This window comes from Phodopus roborovskii, unplaced genomic scaffold (genome assembly GCF_943737965.1).
Source record: "Phodopus roborovskii unplaced genomic scaffold, PHOROB, whole genome shotgun sequence".
In the NCBI taxonomy this organism is placed as follows: domain Eukaryota; kingdom Metazoa; phylum Chordata; class Mammalia; order Rodentia; family Cricetidae; genus Phodopus; species Phodopus roborovskii.
The window spans coordinates 9,364,779-9,373,364 of NW_026126546.1; positions in this window are offsets into that span (position 1 = coordinate 9,364,779).

The following is an 8,586-nucleotide window of genomic DNA, read 5'->3' on the forward strand; positions in this document are numbered from 1 at the left end:
TCTTCAGAGGGCCCTGAGTTAGGGAGGCCGCCCTAACATGCAGGGAGGACTGGGTGGGGGCTACACAGCTCTGACCACCCCATTTGTCCAGACAACAGCCCCTGAGCCAGCAGCAATTGTACTGGTATTTTGGACAGACTCACGTAGGAAATGGCAACAGAAAACTATTACTAAACAGTAGTCTTAGTACATATGCAGAGTGCCAGGCAGGCAGTGTATGCTTCTGCTTCCTGTTTCCTCCATTGCACGGACTTCAAGTGCAGGCTTTGATCTGCTGAACTGATTTGACAGTGATTCCCAAAAGCATCTGAGCCTGGCACCATTGGTCCATCCTGGGAGTCAACCAAAGAGGATGCTTTGTGGATGCTGAAATAGTTTAACACAAATCTTGAGTGTGGAACTCTACAGCTTCAATGAACAGGAGACAGCATTCCCAGGGCTCAACTGTGTGATTTTAATGGGTCAAATTTGTCTGGAATAATGAATGTCTGATGTCTGGGACTATAAGGCTAGGGCAGAGTAAAAGCAGGTGGTGGCTGGGGAGGTGGTTCAGTGGGTAAGTATACTCACTCTGCAAGCACAAAGGCTTGCGTTTGAATCACCACCATATAAAAAGCCAGACATGGCTGCACATGCCTGTAACCCCAGTACTGGGGGACAAACAGGTAGAACTGGGGAGCTTACCGACAAGGAAGCCTAGGCTAAACAGGGTGCTTTCAGTTTTGTGAGTGACCCTGTCATGAGGTAGTGATGGAAGAAGACAACTGACATTTTGCTCTGTCCTCTGCATGTGCAGACACATGTACCCACACTTGTGAGCAAGGGGAACAAATCAAGGAGCCTTCACCTTTCAGTGGGCAAAACTATAGAATGACTGTCTGCGAGGGCAGTTTGTTCAGATAAGATCGCAAAGTACAAATCATGGGGCAAAAACTGGACTGATTTGTATTTGGGGTCCTTGGTAATGCCTGTTCTAGAAATGACTATGTGGGCCAAGAGACCTGAATGGTAGGGCATGCAAGGGTCCTGTGACAGCAGGAATGGAGCTTGAATTCCTAAAGCAGCAGTGAGAGGTGTTCTTCAGGCCCAGGGCAGAGTTTGGGTGGGCTGGACAAGGGGGCAAACCAGGAGCTGAGGATGGGTTGACAGTAGGCCCAGCTTCAGGACTGGGCACCTATCTTCTTCTACAGTCTCCCCCGACCCCTCTGCTTAGGCAAGTAGTTGGGAAAGTGTGGACATTGTGAACAGCTTGAGCAGGGCACAGCGGTGGCTAGGCTCTTCTCCCTGAGGCCACACTAGTCTGGCCTCACACGGATCCCAAAATGAGCCCAAAGAGGCCAGGAAACACCCTCTGCTTTCCGCTCTGGGTCAGAGCCCAGAGGGACTCTGGAAATGGAATTTCCAGCAAAAAACAACTATTAAAACGGAAGACTGGAGGGAGACCAGCTGCCCAGTCCCCCCTCTGGCTGCTGGCTCTCTCTGAGTAAAGAAAACCATCTGCTCTGCTGGGCCTAAGCCCAGGGCCCAGAGGAGGGACCTCCAGTCCCTCTCGGCAGTACCACTGCCCCAGCTGGTCCTGTGAGCCTCTTTCTGCCTGGCCTGCTCCCACCTTGGCCCCAAGCCGGGGAGGCCTCTACAGATGCCCAGGCAAGGGTGGCCTGGGTTGTCATAGTGCTGAGGATGAAGCTGAGGAGCTCAAGTCTTTCCTGTACCAACACCAAATGAATCCATACCTCCCATCTACCACACAGACCTGAGCCCTAACTAATCCAGATGGCCAAGGCTGTCTTCTGCTCCCCAGGGTCCACCTCTGCCAGCGGCCGGAGGGGATTATGAAAACCTTAGTGTCTTCTGTGATTTGACACCATGATCAGAAGTGACTTGGGGAAGAAAGGCTTTTATTTTATCTAAGGACTCTCAGCCCATGCTCCATCACTAAGGTCAGTAGGGTAGGAACCCAAGGCAGGAACTGATGCGGAGGCTGTACAGGAATGCTTCCTACTAGCCTGCTCCTCTTGAATTGTTCAGTTTGCCTTCTTAAATAACTCAGGGCCACCTGCCTGGAGGTGGCTCCACCTGTAGTGCTGGGCCCTCTCACAGTCATCCATCCGGGTGGCCTTCAGGCCCATCGTACGGAAGCATTCCCTCAGTCAACATTCCCTCTTCTCAGACATGTCTAGGTTTGTGTCTAGTTGACAGAAACCAACCCAGACAATGTGTGAAGATTTAGAAATCTCTAATAGATTGTTCATAGATGACCTTGAGCAATATCCAAGAAATACAGAAGGATGGAAGTTCACAGGCCCTGCCAGGCCTGGACTGGTTTGTGTCTCCTCAGAAAAGTTTATAAATAAAGTCATACAAACATCCTGGTTTGTCTTCTGTTTAACCAGTTATCTTGTGATATCAGCTTTGGCTGTCTCACCGGCCCCACAGTGCGTGGAGATGAAGTCCATTGCTCACATTTTCCACTCAGCTCTGGTGTATGGCTGCTCTTGGGTCAGCAGGCTGTCACGGGTGAGCAAATGTGTGGTTTGGATTCTCAAGGGGTGGAGTTCAAAGACACAGCTGTGAACAATCTGGGGAGACAGCCTCATGCCACATCTCCTTCAGTACCTGTTTCCCACAGCCCTCAACATGCACATCCTCAAATTCCACAATCCAGGCATGTGGAGATATGGGACCCATGCTTACCATATCTTTTCTATCACTTACGGAGTTGTACACCTTCATCTTGCCTGCCGTGTGTGTGTGTGTGTGTGTGTGTGTGTGTGTGTGTGTGTGTGTGTTTTACATAGGTATGCTTCCATGTGCATGTGTGTATATGCATGTGTGGTGCACATGTGTGTAGGTGTGCATGTAAATGTGTGCACATGAGTGTGGAAACCTGAGGTTGATGCTGAGGCTTCCTTGACCATTCTCCACACTGTGTACTGAAACAAGGTCTCTCAAGTGCACCCAGAGCCCATTGATTTGGCCAGTCTAACTAGCCAGTTTACTCCGGGGAGTCCCTGTCTCTGCCTCCCATGTGTTAGTATTATACCTTACCCTCCTGCCATTTGAGTGCTGGGGATCTGAATGTCAGTTCCTTATTCTTGAACAGTGAGTGATTTAGCTACCAAGTCATCTTCTCAACCCCTCAACCATTGTCATTGTGGAATGGCTTCATATGACATTTTTATGCATGCTGTAATGACCCTTGTGTCCACTTCCTTGTTACCTTCTCAACTACCACCACCCCCATTCTTTTTTCTTTTTCTTTTCTTTTTACTTAGCATGTGCCTTCTTTTACTGATTTGTAAGGGCTCTTCTATTCGTTTGGAAATTACAGTTTTATCTGTGGCAAGAGTTGTAAATCATTTTGTGAACTTCTTATGAATTTATTTATTTTACATCTCAGCCTCCGTTTCCCTTCCCTCCTCTTCTCCCAGCTCCCCCTCCCGCCAGCCTGTAAATCATTTTCTAATCTGTTGTTTGTGGCTCACATGTTCCTGGCTGCTATGTGACCAGGATGGGGATTGGCTCCTCTTTACTCACAATGGGTGTTCTGGTCTTATATTAATCTGAACCACATGTCTTCACCCGAGAGGAACTAGTCAGAACTCAGGCCATCTGCCTTTGGGGACCCCAAATCTGCTGAGGTGGGGGGGGACATAAGACAAAGCTGGGTGACCCACTAAGAGGTCCCAAAGTGGTCACCACCAGGTGGACAGGCTCCTTGCTTGGCTTTGGGCCAAGACAGTTGATGACTGGATTAATTGGGTCCAGAAGCAATGGTTTTCCACAAGGAATGATCTAAAACTAACAGAGTTGAAAGATTGTAGGTCCTAGCATTTAACACTCATGTCTGTTCCCAAAGCTGAGTGCCTGTGGATCTTTAGGGTACTGTGGGTAGGGCCTCCACCTAGGCAGACCTTCCCAGGATGAAGGCTGCTCCTTCTCTGACTTCGGCATGCTCTGGCTGGGGTTAGTCTGTTTCCCAGGACCCCAGAGCAGAGCATACATGTCAGCCCCTCCCCAGAAAGCCTTGTGTGGAATGGCCCTCATGCTAGCTACCTGTGCTATAGTGGTTGCATTCACCCCTAGGCTCGGCTTTGCATCCTTGAGGATCCCTTATGTGTATGACTTCCATTGATGTCCGTCAAAGTAAGGCTGCCAGACTAGGCCTGGCACTACAGATCCCTGTCTGCAGGTTCTCTGTTGTCTATTTTGTCACTATAGCCCTTTCCCCAGCTTTATGGGATAGACAGGGAGGAGGTCCATGATGGCAGTGAGTAGGACTGAAGTGATCTGTGAGCATGGTGAGTGAACAGTGGCTCGGTCATGAGGACAATATTCAAGGACAGTCCAAGGCCCAGAGCCAGCTGTTCTGTTCCATTTGCTCTGGGCCAGCTTCACACTGAGTAAGAGTGTCTCCCCACAAGACCAAAGGTTTTTCACCAGTCCAGCTCTCCCTTTGTCCCCTGCCTTCTACCCCTTGTCCATCTCCTCTCATCCATCCTGGCTCTGGCTAGGCCCTTGCACACTGGATTCAAGCTTAGCCAAGGGGCCCTCAAATGTAGCTTCTCCAAAAGAGGGCACTGTGGTGCAGGCCATCCAGAGTGGGTACTCACCTTGATCAGGGTGTTCAAGAACCAGAAGAGGCCCTGCAAAAGGAAGGGTCAGCTTCCCAGGATTTTTCATTGCTAGCCTACAGGGATAAGCTGTGTTCTTGGCAAGACCTCTTTCCCCTGCCCCCTGGGAACCAGATAGTGCAGCTCAATTTGTTACCTCCTGCCCTTGAACCTCCAGATTCCCCAGGCAATATATCCTGAAAATCCCTTGGGCTCACCCCAGGGTCTCATCCCATATGCTCTGTGCATCTCTGGGTCTGCATATCTTTGTCTACTCCAGAATGTAATCCCAAACCTTGGCAGCACCTAGTACTTCTGCATTCCTGCGTCTCCTTCGGTCTGCCTATCTCTGACTGTATGATATGTCTGTATGATATGGGCCTCTAACTTTTGGGTGCTGCTTGGCAATAGAACTGGCTAAAGATGAGTCCCACAGGCCCCAAGGAAATGGCTGGGGTAAGGGGCATGCAAATATGAACCAGACGGTAGGTCACAGGGTTCTATCCCCACCTGGCTTGGAGTGAGGTTGGGGGTGGCAGGGGGAGGAGTAGGCAGAAGTTCATTTCGGGGGTTTGGGTTGGCTAAGGGTAAGTCCAGTTTGGGGAGGCGGGTCAGCCAGAGCAACCAAAGCCATGGTTGACAATGTATACCCTGTTATGTCCTAGTTAGGGTTTTTATTAAACACCATAACCAAAGCAACTTGGGGACGAAAAGGTTTATTTGGCTTAAAATTCCACATCACTGTTCATCACTGAAGGAAGCCAGGACAAGGAACTCATAACATGGCAAGAACCTGGAGACAGGAGCGGATGGATGCACAGGCCATAGAGGGGTGTTGTGTACTAGCTGGTTCTCTGTGGCTCGCTCAGTCTGCTTTCCTATAGAAACCAGGACCACCAGCCAGGGATGGGCTGGGCCCTCCCCCGTCAATTGCTTATCAATAAATGCCCTACAGGCTACATCTGGATCTTATGGAGGCTTTTTCTTAATTGTGGTTTCCTTCTCTCAGGTAATGTTAGCTTGTGTCAAGTTGACATAAAACTACCCAGTAAAACTGGCACACAAACACATCACTGCTAAGCCACCCTTTTTCTTTCTTGCTCATCCCCAAGATCACATATTGTTTTGGACAACACATTTTACAAACTTAAAAAGTCCCACAGTCTTTATGAATTCAAACACTTTTAAAAGTTCAGTCTTAATCAAAGAAAAAGCCAAGGTCTCTTTTAGCATTCAAAGGCTCTAAGCTGTGGTTATAAAGTCAAGAATAAGTTAAATACTTTCTTATTGCAAGAGGAAAAACCAAAGCAGTCACAATCAGAACAAAGCAAACCAAACTCCTATAGTGTAATCACTTAATTATCCAGTATCTGGGATCCACGCACCATCTTCTGGGCTTCTCCAGAGGGCCTGGGCCATTTTTCTGGCTCTGTCCTTTGCAACACACTCAGATTGTCTCCTGGGCTCAGGCCAACTTTACTCCATGGCTGCTGCTGTTCTTGACGGCTGTCCCATAGTACTGGCACCTCCAAAATCTGGGGTCTCTGCTGCAGCTGGGCTACACTTTCACCAACAGCCTCTCCTGGGGTCTTTTCATGGTGCCAAGCTTCAACTTCTCTCCATGACCCCCTTCACTTCTGGGTCTTCAACTGCAACCGAGGCTGCACCTTCTCCAGTGGCCTCTACTGGCTTCTCACAGTCAGTGCCGAGCCTCAGCCCACCCCCTTGTCAGCATCGGGTACGTTGGCTGCCTCTGGAACACAGCTTCTCTGTGCTCTCAGGAAACACTTCCTCAGTGATGCTGGTCTCTTCTTACCTAGCTTTTAGCTTACCAGCATCCACTGCCCCAGCAAAGCAAAGGTTTTACTTTAGTAATTCTTCTCTCTTGTTAATTGCAGCTGATTGTTCTTAGCTCCAGCTGACCAGACACCACAGATTGTTCACACAAATGGCCCAGTCTTTGCTTCCCTCTGAAACTTCACAGGCTAGGCCTCTGTCGCCTTCACTACTCTGGACAGTTTTCTTCCAGGCTCCTACAGGACAGTTCACTGAGCTCTCAACACTCAATAGCTTTTCTAGCGCAGAGTTCCAAAGTCCTTCCACAACTGTCTCAAAAGCAACACGATCAGGTCTGTCACAGCAATACTCCACAGTCCTAGTACCAATGTCTGTCTTAGTTAGGGTTTCTATTGCTATGATGAAAAACCACACCCAAAGCAACTGGGAGAAGAAAGGGTTTATTCGGCTTGTACTTCCATATAGCAGTTCATCATTGAGGGGAAGCAGGACAAGAATCCAAACATGGCAGGGACCCGGAGACCCGAACTGATGCAGAGACCATAGAGTACTGTTTACTGGCTTGCTCCACATGGCAGGATCACCAGCCCAGGCGTGGCATGACACACAATGGGCTGAGCCCTACCCCATCAATCACTAACTTAGAAATTCCCTGCAGGCTTGCTTAAATCTGAATCTTATGGAGGCATTTTCTTAATTGAGGTCCCCTCCTCTCAGATGACTCTAGTTTGTGTCGAGTCGACATAAACTACCCAGCACACGCTGTTATGACGCCAAGGAGTTACCCTCTGATCCGTGAATGTGTGGGGTGGGGAGGGACACCCCCTCCAGGGTTCAGGCCACCACCAGGCCTGAACACTAGCCCTGGGGCCTGGTAACCGTTGAAAAGGGAGCCAGGGCCAGGGAAGCTACGCTGCAGGGCCAGAAGCCAGCTTTCCAATAAAAGTGGTGAATGTTTTAGCAAATGTAGAATCCTGGAAATTGCTCAGGAAAAAAACCCATCCTTGTGCTCAGCCAGCTTGGTTGGTGATACAGGGACAGTTCTTGGCTCCTGGACATGTGTGAGTGATGGATGAAGAATAGGACCCTGCTGGCCCTCCTCGGGGGAATTGTGTGACTACTTTACATATACTGCCCTCCATAGCCACACCCGGTGGTCCAGCTTCCGCCGGCTTTGCCCTGTGATTCCTCCCAGTAGTGTCCTTTCTCTTTCCCCCAGTCTGCCTCCTACGTGTCCACCAATGACTGAAAGCCATTTGTCAGCATGGCTACCCCCATGCTAGGGTCCAGCGTGGACTCGAGTCCATCCTCAAACTACATCCCTCCTGTCTCAGGCAGGGTTTGCTTACCCTCAGGGAGCCCAGACTCCTCCTCCTTTTCTTGTGCAGGGCTTTGGGCAGACTGCACAGACCCCAAATGCCACAAAGCCGCAGACTGGGACCCTGTAGCCTCTGTGGTGCTCGAATGCACACCTCACTCTCCTAGGAATTGGGATACTTGCTGATGGTTGAGTGGACCATCTTTCCCTCACTCCTCTTCCATACACCTCCTTACCTGTAGAACTCCCTTCCCAGGACACAGTCCACACAGGGAGGACCCTGGTCTGTACGATCACACATGTATCATTTCAGGTGGTAAGAGTGATGGGCAGATAGGAAGGGCCGGGTCCAGGGCTTTCTGTGTACTCACTCTCTCTGGTGACTTTGGCTGTAGGCAGAGTTGTGGGTAGTGCAAGGCCACAAGGCTTAGCATCCCCCAGTTCCATTAGTTCTGTAGTCCTGGAGATCAGTGCAGGAAAGAGGGACCTGGGTATGATGAGTGATCCCCAGCTGGCCCCAACTAGGCTCCTTTCTGGTCTGGAGACAACCTTGAGGAGCAGCCAAGGCTCAGTCACTGCCCACTGGCTCCCTTGGGGGTATACAGGATATCTTCCTGTTCATAGTCTGTGTTGGCCCCGGGCAAGTCAGGGTCACCCTGGCAGCCCCCGGCTCAGTGTGGGGGAGGAATCGAGGCTGGAGGAGCTAGTCACACCCAAAATGAAAACCACATGCTGGGCCTGGCTCTCCCTCAAGCCACAGGCCCACAGCTCGCTCTCTCTCTTCTGTTCCCCAGCCATTCCTCTCCAGGGTGCAGGGTATGGGGAGGCAGAAAGCAGAGGACATCAGCAGGAGAGGTC